General features: G+C 40.6%; 1 protein-coding gene across 1 annotated transcript in view; it reads left to right on the top strand.

Annotated features, from left to right (window-relative positions):
• Positions 1–461: 461 nt before the first annotated feature.
• Positions 462–16,801, top strand: part of IL1RL1 (interleukin 1 receptor like 1) — a 58,871-nt gene continuing 42,531 nt past the window's right edge. Inside the window, exon 1 of the mRNA XM_042981088.1 lies at positions 462–628. The gene's annotated coding sequence lies outside the window, so the exon portion shown is untranslated. The remainder of the gene's footprint in view (positions 629–16,801) is intronic.

Here is a 16,801-nt window from a genome sequence, read left to right as displayed (position 1 = left end):
ATGTCTGTTTTATTTATATGAAATTCTAGAGCAAGTTGAGTCTATGATGCAAGAAACCTGAGCAGTGATTTCCATCAGAGGGCAAAGGGTTGGGAGTAGTCGTAATTGACTGAAGTGGTATGGTAACCAGCCTCTAAAATGGCCCTCCATGATTTCTCCCCTTGGTTCCCTCCCGTGTTGTACCAGGTTTGGTCTGTGTGACCAAAAGAATAAGGCAAAAGTGAAGGCGTGGAATGCTTCTTCTGAGTTAAGGTTATAGCTTGAGTCTTATAATGTCTCTCTCTCTCTCTCTCTCTCTCTCTCTCTCTCTCTCTCTCTCTCTTTTTCTCTCTCTCCCTCCCTCCCTCCCTCTCTTCCTCCTTCTCCTTCTCCCTCTCTCTCATTCTCTCCACTACTCTGGGACTCTGCGTCGTGTCGTGAACATCCCTGTGGAGAGGCCAGCATTGGTAAGGAACCAAACCTCTTGCCAACAACTGAGCGAGCTTGGAAATGAATCTTCCAGTTCCAGTCAAGTCCATAGGGACTGTGGTCCTGGCCACCTGACTGACTGAAGCTTTATGATAGGTGCTGAGCCAGAACCACCCAGCTAAGTCACTCCTAGACTCCTCGCCCTCAGAAATCATGTGAGGTAATAAAACAGAAAGCTTGTTGCTTTGCATTGCTAAGTTTGGGGGTAACTTGCTATTTAGCAAGATGTGTCTAGTACAGGTGGGCGTAGGGGAGCTTTGAGGGGTAGCAGAAATGTTCTATATCTCGACCAAGGCATCGGCTATTCAGGTTTATGTATTTGTCAAAAAAAATCATAGTGCTGAACACTTAACACCCGTGAATGTATGTAAATTGTAACTCAAGAAAACATTCTGTATATAAAAACACTTAGTTTCAACAGTGAAAGAGTACACGAAGAGGTGAAAATGGCTTTTTAGAGATGAATTTGTATAAAGCTTGGCACGTTTCAGAAATTTTCCAGAACAATGTGTGAATGGCTTCTCAAAAAATGTAGTTGAGAGATTTTTATGTAAGTATCCAACACTTGGGCATGGGCCTGGGAAGATGTGATTCTAAATGAACCTGTTAGCAGTTAATAGGGACACCTGAGTAGTATATACCATTGCTTCTCATGGTTTATGCCATACTTTGTAATATATGGGCAGACTCTTCAATTCTATTCTATTGCTGGCAGTTTGGGTGGTGAGATTGTTTTTGAAAATAGGTTCCATATATGAAGGCATGATTCTCTAATTGCAAAATTGTTAAAATCATAATTCTCATATGCGTAGATAGTATCTGTCAAACTTTAATTAATGGGGGGAACAGCAGAACATCGGAACTAATTTCATAAGGTTATGAGAAACGGGAGTTTATATAAGAAGTTGGGGAAGGGACTGTTGAGACAATATTGTGAAGGTGGATACCAAATTGCTTAAGCCATTTCCATTGTGTTATCTTACATACCAGACAGGGAACAAAAAAAACTCATCCCACTGATCAGTTTACTGCAAAGTAACCTCTAACTTTACAGAGTTGCATGAGAGCTGAGCTCTAGCCAATTTTGAGTCAAAATTGCATTTTTCAAGATAATATGATTTCCAGATTGGCTTGTTAGAAGATGTCCTACTACTGGGGTATGTGGGTGGCTCAGTCGGTTGAGTGTCTGACTTCAGCTCAGGTCATGATCTCGCTGTTCCCAAGTTCAAGCCCCACACTCTCTCTCTCTCTCAAAAATAAATAAACATTAAAAAATATTTTTAAAATTCAAAAATAATTTTTAAAAAGGTGTCCTACTATTTATTTTTAAATTATTTTCTTTTTTTTAATGTTTATTTTTGAGAGTGAGGGAGGGAGAGACAGAGCACTAGCGGGGGAGGGGAAGAGAGAAGGAGACACAGAGTCCAAAGGAGGCTCCAGACTCTGAGCTGTCATCACAAAGCCTGATGTAGGGCTCCAATCCACAGACTGGGAGATTATGACTTGAGCCGAAGTCAGACGCTTAACCGCCTGAGCCACCCAGGCGTCCCACATTATTTTCAATATATCTTAAACACCAGTAAACCTTATGTTGACTTCAGATTGGGGGTCCTCCACTCATTTTTGTCTTTTGTCTTTGCTGTTCCACAGAATGAATGTATTGGAAGGGTGCCTGGGTGGCTCACTTTCTTGAGCGCCTGACTTCGGCTCAGGTCATGCTCTCATTGTTTATGAATTTGAGCCTCACTTGGGCTCTCTGCTGTCAGCTCAGAGCCTGCTTTAGATCCTCTGTCATCCTCTTTATCTCTGACTCTCCCCTGCTCATGTTCTGTCTCTTAAAAATAGATAAACATTAAAAAAAAAAAAAAAGAATGACCGTATTGGAAAAATGAGTCAGCTTAGCAGAGGGTACACAGGAAATGAGCGAAGGCCCCAGAAATGCTGCAGGTTATGGGTGATGAGTGCCTGGACAGATGCTGGCAGCAGAAGGTAAGAGGTCTTATGAGAAAGATTCCGTGTTGTTAGAATCAATAAGGTTTGGCACCTGGTTGAACATGAAGGACAAGGGGGAGAGTTCCAATGTGTTGAGTCAGGGGGCCAGAGAACCATTATAAAAACAGAAACCTTCTGGACTTGGGGGCAGGGAGAGGGGGGCAGCTAGAAGGAGGAGTCAGTGAGGCAGCAGGGGAGGAGAGCCAGGACAAAGCAGCAACTTGACTTGGGGTGCCCTTGTCTGATGGTTCAAAGCATGGCACTGGAGTTCTATAGATAGAGGTGTATGTTTAGGCAAGTTACCTCATCTCTCCAAGCCTGTTTCCTCTCTTATAAAATAGGGAAATGATAGCTTCTTCTCTGGATCATCATGAAGATTCAAGTACAAGAGAATGTAAATGTATGGCACAGTGTTTGCCACATAATCGCCACGTGGGAAGAAGTTAGTGCCTAGCATGGAAGGGGTGCTCCAAAGGATGATGCTTTAAAGACGGATTCAGGAGAATGCAGACTGAGAAGAGCCCACTGGATTTTGTATTTAGGGTGTTGCAACCTTCGAGGAGAACAATTTTAAGAGACGAGCAGGTGGGGGTAACCGTAAACAGCGAGTGGGGTCTTGAAAAATCGGGAACAATGAATGTAGGCGTTATTTTTTTGATGGGGTTGAGAACGCAAGCTTCGGGTAGATCAGGGAGTGGCATGGCTGAGGAACATTCTTCTTCATTCCAGCTTTTCTGAGAGCAGGGAAGACTGGGAAACACTTGTATCCCATTTGAAGGGAAAAAATGGAAAAAGATAGAGGGAGTTTGAGTTGAAGAAAAGTGCAGTGAAATATACATCTGTGTTATCACAGTCAACGGGGAGACAAGCTGGTCTGCAGAGACCAAGGAGGTGGGGTATGTTCTTGAAGCTGAGAGCTGGGTGGCATGGGCACAGGAGGGAATCTGATAGGGAGACCGTGCAAGGTGAATGACAGAATTAAGAAGCAAGTGTGGGGCAGGGTAGGAAGGAAGGAGGGGTGACAAATGGCCTGTGTGAACAGGAACGGGCTGAGGAAGAGGATGGCCAAGGTCAGGACAAAGAATAGCTTTAGGAAGAGTAAGACATGTGGCAAGCTGGAAGCGGGTGGCCAGCCGAGAAATTTCTAAGACCAACTTTTAAGTCCAAGGACGATCAATTACAGATGGGCTCCCAGGCATGTCTCCGCCTAAGTGTGACTGAGGCAGAGTAGAGGTGAACTTTGTTCAAAGTGTAGGAACCGGCGGGTGGGAAGTAAAGCCACAGAAATGGAAGCATGAGAAGTGGGTCAGCAACAGCGGGGCTCAGCACTCACCCTTAGTGTCAGGGGGTCCAGACTGGAACCACCCTGTGAAAGTCCTGTCAAGCGGCCCAGGTGGGCATCATTAACAAAAGGGTGATTCTGAAACCTGTTCCTGAAACCCAGTCTGTCCCCTGGCCTGTGTGCCGAACAGCTTCTGAAGGCCTGTTGGGGGCACAGGGAACCTTTGGGTCCAGAGTCAGGGAAAGAACCTCCAGCGTCTTGTGATTTAGCTTCACTCAGAGAACTCTCTTGGAGGGTCTAGGATACAGGTTCTATGCCAGCTGACACTCACCAGAACTAGAAGTCTATTATGTCTATAGCCTCCAGAAAGCCCAAACCCCATGTAACCATCACTCCAGGGGGGGAAATGACTGTGCTTCTCAATTAAGCAACATTGGGTGGAAAGACTGAGAATTTCTGAAGAGAAGAAGTTGGTTTGGCCTCAGAGCTCTTTTTTTTTTTTTTTTTTTTTTTTCCAAATTCACATTTCAGCTGGAGAGTCTTAAACCTCTTTGGGTTATGGTTTCTATTTGTTTCTGACAGGACTGTTTTCACCCTGGAAATAGAAGCATGGGGCAGGCTTGAGGCATGGTTGTGAAACGGAAGTTTTCCAGGAATCTCTTATTTACAGATAGTCCCAGGCAACTCTGATTAATTATGTCTGGGAATCACAATTGAAAAATACTGCTCTAGGAATACATTCTAACTAAAACCCCTCTCACCTAGGTGTCAAGCAGGAAAATGAATATGTACTGATTCATACTCAAATGTGAATGACTGATAGGAGATAATTGTGTCAGCCTCCTGTATGTCAGGATACAGTTACATTGCAGCAGCAATACACACTTAACTAAAAAAAAAAAAAAAATGACATATTAGTACTGGTGGAGGGATGTCTTCCCAGGTCATCTGAAATCACATCATATTGCAGGGGACTATAAAGAAACATGCCCTCATAAAGAATGGTGAATATATAAATGATGAATGAGTAAATGTTCTCTTGACTATTAAGAGTTTATAACGATAAACACACATTCATTTAAAAACAACAACAACAAAAACAACATCCCTTGTGGATTAACAAGTCTTTTAATGAGCATCCGGGCCAGAAATAGATCAATGAGATAGGAACCACACCTTATGATTGTATAACTCTTTAATTTTGTACAGTGTCCTTCTCACTAAATCCCCCAGTTCTATTCGTTACCATCATTATCTTTATTTCCTAGATTTAAGTTCAGAAAGCCTGCTTTGCTCTAAGTGGTAGAGCTATAACCCAAACACATGTCTCTCAATCTAGCACCAAATCTTTCTGGTACTTCATAGTGGCCCCCGACATCATAGCTGACTGTGCAAAGCCTTCTTCAGAACTGTTCTCCCTTGGCGTGATTTACCACTTGACCCATCAGATATCTTCTGCTCCACGATAGATCATGTTCCCAGTGTTTGTAAATATCCAGCTAAATTGTTGCAGCCATCTGGTTTCATGTTGAGAAAGAGCATTTTTGTTTTGTATGAGGAAATGTATCTCGATGGAGAACAGTAACAGTAGTTTTTATCATCAAAGAGGGTGAGACTTGAACTTGAATAAGAGAGGCCAAGAAGTACACCTGGCAAGTCTGGGAGTGGAGAGAAGGGGCACTAAAGATGTTGGGCGGGGGGGGGGGGGGGGGGGGGGGGAAGAGAGGAATAAAAGCTCAGAGAAAGGAATGTGGGAAGAGGCAAGAGAAAAAGGAAGGGAGCCAGGAAAGAGGAGTGTTCAGGAAAGAGGGTTGGGGTGAGGAAGTATAACCGGCCCAGGGGCCGGTGCAGGATTTCTAAGTCGGGTGACTGAAGGTTTAACCACTTCTTAGGGGAACTAGTTCCATGGAGAGTGTGGCATAGGGAATGTTATGTGCTGCACATTTGTGGCTGTGATCGATGCCATCAGCAAGAGGTTCTTCTTGTCAAAAGAGCTTTCGAAACTCTCTTTGTGGTGACTCTTGGAGAAGCCATCATCAAAGCAGATCCCTGCAGGGGGCGCCTGGGTGGCGCAGTCGGTTAAGCGTCCGACTTCAGCCAGGTCACGATCTCGCGGTCCGTGAGTTCGAGCCCCGCGTCAGGCTCTGGGCTGATGGCTCGGAGCCTGGAGCCTGTTTCCGATTCTGTGTCTCCCTCTCTCTCTGACCCTCCCCCGTTCATGCTCTGTCTCTCTCTGTCCCAAAAATAAATTAAAAAAAAATGTTGAAAAAAAAATTAAAAAAAAAAAAAAAGCAGATCCCTGCAGTCTGAACATAAATAGCATCCACTCAGAAATATGGTGCCTGCAAACATCCCCCAGGATCAACAGTGAAAGATTCATCAATGGGACCAGTAGCAACGCTTTATTTAGTTAGTTAGTTAGTTAATTTAAATTCCAGTCAGCAAACAGTCTAATATTAGTTTCAGGTGTACAATTTAGTGATTCAATACTTACAGCACCCGTTGTTCATCACAAGTGCACTCCTTAACCCCCATCATCTATTTCACCCATCCCCCCACCCACCTTCCGTCTGTCTGGTCACTATCAGTTTGTTCTCTATAGTTAAGAAGGACCAGGGGCGCCTGGGTGGCTCAGTCCAGTGAGCGTCTGACTTCAGCTCAGGTCATGATCTGCCATTCTGTGAATTCGAGCCCCGCATTGGGCTCTGTGCTGACAGCTCAGAGTCTAGAGCCTGCTTCAGATTCTGTGTCTCCCCCTCTCTGCCCTTCCCCCACTCATGCTCTGTCTCTTTCTCTCTCTCTCTCTCTCTCTGTCAAAAATAAATAAACTTAAAAAAAAAAAAAGAAGGAACAAAGGGACATCACTGAGCTGTCAGAACCAGCAGAGCAACCCCACTGGTAAATACTTGTGACTTAAGTCTATCTCTGTATCCTTAGTGATGCCAAGTGTGTCCTTTAAACTCGGTCAGATGAGCTTTTTAAAGTGCCTTTAAGGGCAATTAAAAAAAAAATTTTAACGTTTATTTATTTTTGAGACAGAGAGAGACAGAGCATGAACAGGGGAGGAGCAGAGAGAGAGGGAGACACAGAATCTGAAACAGGCTCCAGGCTCTGAGCTGTCAACACAGAGCCCGATGCGGGGCTCGAACTCACGGACCGCGAGATCATGACCTGAGCCGAAGTCGGCCGCCTAACCGACTGAGCCACCCAGGCGCCCCAAGGGCAATTTTTTTGGGCACAGAAGACAAGTCAGAATTTGTTTTGGGTTTCAAAACTAATCTTCTATTTGTCAAAGTTAGAAATTTTAAAAATCGGCTTTATTTTGGGTAGAGTTCACCTTTAAAATCATCTTATGCCATTTATAAGTCTAGCACATTTTAGCAAACTTTAACACCAGGTTACTCCATTTACAAATTTAGTAAACTAAAGATCTTCAAATATTTTAAAACTGCATTTATAAATTGAACATATTTAGTAATCTTTCTTAAGTACTTTGAGTATTTAATTCTTATATTAATTAATTCTTATATATTTAAGTTCAGAGCTTCCAATGCTATATATAAAATTAAATGTTATGTATAAGTAAGCTTAGTAAGAATTCCACTGAAAATTGCAAGTCTAAATCAATTGCTCAATTATACCTTTTTTTCCCCCCAAGTAAGGTCTATACCTAACATGGGGCTTAAACTCAGGATCCCCAAATCAAGAACTGTGTGCTCTGCTGACTGAGCCAGCCAGGTGCCCCTCAATTGTGCCTTTTGAAATAGAGTTATAGGTCTGTCATTCCAATAGGTTAATTTCTCAGGATTACAAATACATAATTTCAAGCATGCAGATTCCTTAACACACAAAAATTATACTGTGGTCATGGTTTTCATTACACAAATATGTGTGTATGTTCCTCCCTGGTCTAAATACCAATGAGCCAAATGTGGGTCTTGTATTTCTAGTGCCTCAAGCCTTTTAACGATTGTTAAAAAGTGACCCAGTTATTTATGGGTACCTCATGGATGTACCTCAATATGTGATCACAATTCCAAGGGCATTGTATTGACAAATTGTATAAAAATAGGCAAAGTATAAATTGCACACGCTACTCATTTCAGCGTGTGTGTTCAGGTCTTGCTAACGAATCTGTTTGAAATCGACTTAGTGTCCCTAGTTAGAGAAGCCGTGTTGGCTACATAGTGATATTTAGTACTGCTATAATGGCATTCACATCTTAGAGTCACCATGCTGGCGCCCAGAGCAAGCAAAATGAGGCAAGCAGTCTCCCTTGCAGAGTGATGTCTGGAGTGTTACAAGCCAAAGGACATTCAGGGTTTTGTGGTGAGGATTAAGTGAGATAATCTGTAAAGTCGCCTAGCAGAGCTTCTGGTGAATAGCAAAGTGTTCATACAGCTGGCTGCAAAAGGAATGGACTGAACAGAAGTTGTAATAGAAAATTAGAGACCTTAAAGAAGCTTTAATTCCCTGTTACAATCATGGCCTCTATCTCTGTCCTTAGCTTTACTCTTGGGGAAGGGACTGCAAACACTCGAAGGCAAGCTGTACTTCGTATTGTTAGTCATGATCCACATAGCTTAGTCGCTCTGTGTACACGATACCTTTTGCATTAGTCAGGATGGAAAAAAGAGAGAACCCAAATAGAGTGGCTCAAACAAGACACACATTTATTCCTCTCTCACATAACAGTGTACGGGTAGCCAGGAGCTCTGGGGCTGGCAGATGGGTATGCTTCAGAAAGTAGTTCAGAATCCTGGATTCCATACAGCTGGCTCTTCCATCATTCCCCAGGGTGTGGTTCTCATCCACTTGGAGGGAACTGATTTCCCACTGATTCTACACGGTAGCTCATCTAAAGGAGAATATATACTGTTTCTGCTCAACTTGTGATATGGATACCAGTGCTTATCATACAGAAGTTAGCCAAGAACCTTGGTATTTATTTTGTAGATAATATAACATGTTTTTCTGTGGAGATAATTGGTTTAAGATTTTATTCTGCTACTGCTTAAGCACCAGCATGAAGGCTTTGCTTGTAGAAAGAGGAATTATCCTATATTTAGGCAAAGTATGCTATCCATGTGAAACCAAGAAGTGATTTCTTCCTAAAAAATAGCCTCTCCATATGGATTTCCACCATTAACTGTGTGTTCAGTTCTCCCCCATTTTTCTTATCGCTCCAATGTACATGTAATTGCTAGCTTAACTAGTATAATCTGTGCTCTAAAATGCTTAGTCTACAGTCATTTGGGAATAATGTCTTAGGGATGGAAAGGAAACTAACAGTTAAATTTCTACTATTGCCAGACACTATGCTAGGTTTTTTTTTTTTGCATATTATCTTTTTTATACCATTCAACGACTTGGAACTATCCCCCTTTTACAGATGAGGCGTCTGTGACTTATATTAGAATTTAAGTGACTTCCTCCATATTAGACAGGAGGTTCCTGGGTGGAGCAGTGGTCCCGGAGAGAAAGGGAAGCTCAAAAGACACGTGTCAACTATTTGTGTGAAGAGCTCTGACTCAGTGGCGTTGTTGGGTCTGCCTTTGGTCACAAATTAGCTATATGGCCTTGGACACATCCTATCACATCACTGGGCTTCATTGTAAAAGTGAGTTGGGTGTAGATATTCTCTAACTTGTATTTTGTTCAAGATTTCTTCTCCATGTTCTCAACTTTGACTTCTACTGAGTATTTTGAGCACATGCCAATTGATAACAATCCATCTTACCAGGAAGGTTATCTGATAATACTTTAGCTGTGTTCTAAAAGTGCAATGTTGTCTTTTTGGGAGCTTTTATGAAACAGTGTTCAAAATCTCTTGTTTCATTTTTACAGTTGGCCTTGAATTGTTAAGTGTAAGAGGCAGCTGTTGAGAAACTCAGAAGCTCTTTTACCTAATGTCTCTTGGCTGACGGGGGCTTTGGTGAAAGAAACACAAGACTTGCTCTCTGATTTGGCCCTCCAACCAGCTATGAGTCCTGGAAAGTTAGCTCCTTTACTCCTAGGCTGAACATTAAGATTTTTTCTGATCTTTACCAATTTGGTAGTAAAATGTTCTGGTACTAATCAGGATCCCACACCAAATTCCAGTGTGTGTGTGTGTGTGTGTGTGTGTGTGTGTGTGTGTGTCGTGGGCAGGAGTGTTCCCCACACCAACAAACAATTCTCTGATAGCATCAGATCCCACAGGTCAAAGGCTCAGTCCCACAAGACTGCCTCCCTACCCCCACCCACCACCACTTGCAAATCCAGATGTCGTTCGTGCCTCTGACCAGTTGGCTATAGACCAGAAGCTCCAACGATCCCCTTCCTGGGTTTGATTAATTTGCTAGAGTGGCTCACAGAACTCAGAATAGCATTTTACTTACTAGATTACCTGTTCGTTACACAAGGATATAACACAGGGACAGCTAGTTGGAAAGTGACATGTAGGGGGAAGTATGGGGAAAGGGCTAGGAGCTTCCATGCTCTCTGAGTGTGCCACTGTCCCTGAATCTCCATGTGTTCACCAACCTGGAAGCCATCTGAACTGCCTATTATTGGGATTTTGTGGAGGCTCCATTTCCATCCAGCCTCTCCTATCTGAAGGATAGGGAGAGAGTGGGGCTGAAGAATCCAAGCTTCTAATCATGGCTTGATCTTCCTGGTGACCAGTCCCCATCCAGGAACCCACGTTCAATAGAACAATGCTTCTAGTGTTCTTTTCACTTAGGAAGTTATAAGGATTTCAGGAGCTCTGTGCTGGGAACCAGGGACAGAGACCAAAATATATATTTTCTGTTATTTCATGGGTAGTTAAAACATACAGTATTTGTTTTAAATGTCTTTTTCATCTGATGGCCCAAAACCTTTATACGTACTTATTGGCCATTCGCATTTTTCCTTTGTAAATTGTTGAGTTGATTAATTTTTTTGAAATCATTTTTCTTAGTGACTGGTATGGTCTCTTAATGAATCAAGGATAGTAAAGACTGACATATAAGATGAACCTTTCTTTCTTCCAGTTTTCATTTGCCTTTTAATTTGTTTAATGTATTTATTTAAACTGTAGATAAGAAAGAGTTAACATTTTCATTCCAGAAAGCCTCAGATTTTGGGAGATATCACTATTCCTAGGGTTATATGGACATATAAAATTTTAAATGTTTATGTGATGATAGGTCTATCTTTTCATTGATACTTTCTTGTGCATTTTATCATGGTCACTAGTCTAGATATGTCTCTGTGAAGATAGGAAATGCCAGTTATTTCGTCTTATTACCTAACAATGACCAGGAATATGGAGCATGCATAATAGAAGTTTCTCCAGTAAATCAGTAGAAGGTGTATGGGAAACATTTGTTCTATTTGCATATTGTCCCCTGGGTCACTTTAGCACTGACTGAATAGCTGGGATCCATGTTCATTGTCGGTCCTGGCCAACGTGGGCTTGGACATTCTGGAATGGAGGTGGTTGACCACTGGCAATCAGGTTTAAATTACATTGAGGAGACTAGAGAACAGAGTTTGTAAACTGGTTTTAAATGACTACAGAAGGTTACTGGAGGAAGAATTTGCCACAGAGACAATAAACTTCACATGCCATTACTGAGGCATACATCATGCCATAATTTCCTTTCCTTGAGCCTTTACAATAAGGGGATTTGTTGTCTAAATTAGCTTAGATGTCATTTTGCCTGGACTTAGAAGGGTTGCATATCCTTTTATGTTTATCTGGGACATCTTCTGTGGACCTTCCACCTCTCAGAGCCAAAATTCAGAAACTTGCCAATGTCCCTTCATTGAGAATATCATAAAAGTGTGTGTGTGTGTGTGTGTGTGTGTGTGTGTGTGTGTGCAGGAAACAGGAACGCTCCTGCTATAAACAGGGATATCTTAGTGTTATCTTTTGCTTTAGGGTATTTGGTCTTGAATCACACTTGACCCATGGTTATATCCTTGACTTTGGAACAGCACAAACTTTTGGATTCGTATCTGTTCTAGGGTCTGCTTTTGCAGGAATAGAGGTGTATTTTCCTAGAGTGGAGACCAAAGTGTTCATCATCACTATCATGTAGACATAATGTATAGAAATGTAATTTAGAAATTCACAAGTAATGGGGCACCTGGGTGGCTCAGTCGGTTAAGCATCTGACTCTTGATTTCAGCTCGGGTCATGATCTCACGGTTCGTGGGTTTGAGTCCCACATTGGGCTCTGGGCTGACAATGTGGAACCTTCTTGAGATTCTCTCTCCCTCTCTCTGTCTCTCTCTCTCTCTGCCCTTCCCCTACTCACACACACACACTCTCTCTCTCTCTCAACATAAATAAATAAACATTTAAAAAAATAAATAAAATTTCACAAGTTAAAGTCAGAAACATATTTGTTATAATACATGTTCACAAATAACACATTTCACTGTTGGAAAGTAGAAATCCAATGGGAGAAAGAAGAAAACACAAGTCGTTTACACTCCAACTCATGCAGATAATAATTGCTAAGAGTTTCGAGTTATTGTCTCAAACAGCACTTTCTGCGTGTGTGTGTGTGCATGTATACACATGTTTGTGTGCATGTGTGCACATATGGACTTGCCAGTGTATGTGTTATTAAAAATTATTAACCTATATTCCACTTGAAACCTATTTTTCACAACTTTACTGAGATACAATCAACATCTAATTAATTACACATATTGAAATTGTACAATCTGATAAGTTTTGACGCATGGATAAACCTCTGAAACCATCACCACAATCAGAATAATTAACATATTACTACACCCAGAAGTTTCCACACATCCTTTGAAATCACTCTCTACTACTCCTCCCACCCCATCCCCAGGTATCCACCGATCTTTCTGTCCCTGTAAATTAGCTTGCATTTTCTAGAATTTTATATAATGGAACCAGGCAGCATCTAGCTTCATCCAGCTTCTTTCATTCCGCACAATTATTCTTAAATTCATCCATGTTGTTGCATGTATCAATATGCCATTTCTTATTGTTCATAAAAAATATTTTATTAAAAATTTGATTTATTATTTTCATTGTTCATACTGTCTTCCTAATACCTGTGGAAACTTGCATTCCTGATATTGGTATTCGTGTCTTCTTTTTTTCTTTTTTTCCCCCCAGTCAATGTGGCTAGAGATGTATGAACTTTATTCATTTTCTCAACAAACCAGCTTTTGGTTTCATTGATTTTTCTCTCTTGTTTTTCTGTGTTTTATTTCCTTGTTTTCCACATTGATTTCTATTGTTTCTTTCCATATGCTTACTTTGTCTTCCTTTGCTCTTCTTTTTCTAGTCTCTTTGAGTAGTAGCCAAGACTATTGATTGGTGGATTTTATTCTTTTCTGATTTAGTGCTGTAAAGTTTCCTGTAAGTACCACTGAACTGTTTCCCAAATTTTGATATGTTACGTTTTTGCTTCCATTCAGTCAAAATACTTTTGAATTTTCCTTTCAATTTCTTTGACCCGCGGGTTATTTAGAAGTGTGTTATTTAGCTTCCAAATATTTGAGGATTTTCTAGATAACTTTCTGTTGTTGATTTCTGATTCTATTCTACTGTTGTCAGATAATGTATTTTCTGTGTGTGCCTCAAAACCTTTCAGATTTATTGAGACTTGTTTGAGGGCCAACACATGGTCTATCATAGTAAATTATCCCTGTGCCTTTGAGAAGAATAAATATGTTGCTGCTGTTGGCTGGAGAGTTCTATAGGTGTCAATTAGATCGAATTGGTTGACAGTGTTTTTCAAAGTTTCTGTACCTCACTGATACTCTATTAATTCTGTCAATTACTGAGATCGGGATATTGAAATCTCTGACTCCAATTCAGGATTTCTCTATTTCTCCTTGCAGCTTTATCATTTTTACTTTCATGTATTTTGAAGCTCCATCCTTAAAAGCACGAATATCTAGGTTTGTTGCTATACTTTCTTGACAAATCGACTCTTTTATTGTTATGAAGTGACCTTCTTTATTCCTGATGATATTTTTTTGCTCTGAAATCTACTTTGTCTGATATTAAGATAGCCACACCAGCTATGTTTTCATTGGCATTGATATGGTATAGTACGGTGCATCTTTTTCCTTCCTTTTATGTTAAGCCGGTTTGTATTGTATTTAAAGTATTTAAAGTTGGATTCATATAGGTAGTTTTTTGCTGGACTTTCCTTTTCGAATCCCATCTGATAGTTGGTGTGTTCAAGACCATTTTCATGTAATGTGGTTACTGGGATGGTCTGGTTGAAGGCGCTCATCTTGCTATTTGTTTTGTATTTGAGCCGACTGTTTTTTGTTTCTCTTTTCTCCATTTTCTGACTTGGATTAATTGCATGTTTTTTAATGAGAGCAATTTTCCTCCTTTTTAAGCTCTTCACTGTTACTCTGTTGTTATTTTAGTGGTGTCTTGAGGGTTTGTATTCCACCCCTTTAAATAGCAGTCTACCTTCGGGGAATATGTTACCACTTCACTTACAGGAGGAGAGCTTCCCAGCAGTATACTTCCTTCCATTTCTCCTCTCCTGGCTTTTGTGCTATTGTTTTCATATGTTTCACTTCTGCCCATATTATAAACCTCACATTACCTGGTGATTTTTTTTTTCTTTAGACAGTACATTATCTTTTAGGTGATTTCAATAGTATGGAATAAAAATCTTCGTATTTCCTCCACACAGTTCACTTTTCTGGTGCTCTGCATTACTGTGTGTAGATTCAGCTTTACATCTGGCATCATTTCTCTCTGTGAAGGACTTTCCACGGAAATGTCTCATCGTACTGTTTTTTTGAACAGTGTTTTCATTGGGTCAAGGATTCTAAAGTGACTTTTTCTTATTGTACTGCGAAGACCTTGATCTCCTATTTTCTTTCCTGCAGGAAATCTGGTATAATCTTTATCTTTCTTGCTCTATAGTAACATGGTTTGGTCCCTCCCCCCACACTTTTAAGCGTTTCTCTTTATCTCTGATTTTGAGTGATCTGATTCTGTTGTGCCTTGGGGTAGTTTTATTTGTTTTGAATGTTTGAGTTTCACTGAGCTTCTTGGACTTAGGGTTTTTGTAATTTTCATCAAATTTGGAAATTTGGGGCCATTACTTCTTCAAATAACTTTTTTCTTCCCGTCCCCTTTCTAGCTGCTTTCCTTCAGAGACTCAAATTACACTTACATTACATGAGTTGACATTTTTCCACAACTCATTGATGTTCTATTTTTTCCGGTCCTTTTTCTGTGTTTCATTTTGTATAATCTTTTTCTGTGTTTCCTTTTGTATAACCTTTATTCCCATACATTTTTTTTTATTCCCATTTATTCCCATATATTTTTTTTTCCAAAATATTTTCGTTTTTACCTGCAAGAGTTATCTGGGTTTTTTACAAAAAGATTTTTTTAATGTTTATCTGTGTTTGAGAGACAGAGAGAGAGAAAGAAAGAAAGAGGCAGAACGGGAGGGGGAAAAGAGCAGAGGGAGAAGGAGACACAGAATCTGAAGCAGGCTCCAGGCTCTGAGGTGTCAGCACACAGCCTGAAGGGGGGCTCAAACCCATGAATGAATGATCCAAGCTGAAGTAGGATGCTTAACCAACTGAGCCAACCAGGCGCCCCTGGGTTTGTTTTTGTTTTTCAACCTACCATCCACTTAACACAATCATTCATGTCGTTTTCTGCAACATGGGAAATTCAAATATATTGGCTGCTTTCATGACTTTTTTTACTGATTCTACCGTCTTGTGTCAGTTCTGGGTCAGTTTTAATTGATTGTCTTTTCTTTTTCTTAAGGGTAGTATTTTTCAGCTCCTTCATGTCTTGATACTTTTTGATTCGATGTCAGAAAAAATTAATTTTAACTTGCTGGGTATTATGTATTTTTGTGTTCCTATAGCTGTTCTTCGGTTATGCTCTGGATCACTGTTAAGTTGCACGGAAATAGTTTGATCCTCCTGGGTCTTCCTTTTAAGTTTCCTCGCGTGTAACCAGGGCAGTAGTTAGGCTAAGGTTAATTTACATTACTGATGAGATGAAATCTTTCTAAATAGGCTGAGTTTGATGACTTATGAATTATATCATTTTCCATTTCATTATATCAGGAATTATATCATGCACTGGGAATAGGTACTATTCCTGGCTCTATGTGACCTGTGATGACCATTCTCTGTCGTCATTTTGGGAGTTACTTTCCTTGGCTTCAGATAATTTCCTCATAAGCATGAGCTGTTCAGTATCACGCTGAGTAATTGTGGGGCCCCTCTGCAGGTCTCTCTACGCAGTACTCCCTGAACTCTTGACCTTGGCCTTTCCAGACCCTCCAGCTCTGACACCTCAACTCAGCGGAATTGCTGGGCTCCTTCTCTTTCCCAGTCCCGTGCTACAGCCCAGAAAGTGTGCAGGCAATCAACCCCAGGGGCCGTGGGCTGATCTCCTTTGCCTCTCATCTCTCATGTCAGTATCTTAAAAGCTGTCAGTTCATACATTTTGTCCAACTTTTAGTTGTTTTAGGAAGGAGAGTAAATCCAGTCACTGTTACTTCATCTTGAGTGGGAGCGAAAATCACAAGACCTGTTCTTGAAACACTTAAAATATGTCACAAACATACTGTGTTTCTTTAAGCGTCATTAGTCTATAGGATTTTTGATGACTGCAAAGTATTTTATTAGGTATGAGTAGCATAGATTATTCAGTCAATTAGGGTGCATGGTTATTTCCCCACTCTTATCCACAACATGGCCAGTGAAAAGCTCAATATTTTTGAACATCCATGATTTCTTCAAATATATTAACAGAAAACAAATAACCAAGTTAAAGAGGAGTTTTATTCCAGTGTCCAACTTACCCTCTAGAAAGGTTGTACCAGTTTGTATATCCATCATCTTGCTGCACTTTTTGCCAGTATCAGATATTGTAGTTTTGTAAAGCTTTTTACAAATTCGATAAGTAGAAAAGGTACTTTTATGGATTTTAATGTATATTTCCTGGTTAGTTTTGAGGCATAGTATTTGTAATTAGCTTATTGAAAAGTTCTATAATCTCTTTTGTGTATTGCCTATTTATGTCCTTTGACT

Source organism: Panthera tigris, chromosome A3 (assembly GCF_018350195.1).
Source record: "Panthera tigris isolate Pti1 chromosome A3, P.tigris_Pti1_mat1.1, whole genome shotgun sequence".
In the NCBI taxonomy this organism is placed as follows: Eukaryota; Metazoa; Chordata; class Mammalia; order Carnivora; family Felidae; genus Panthera; species Panthera tigris.
Note: the sequence above shows the minus strand (reverse complement) of the source record. Positions and strands in the feature narration are given on the sequence as shown.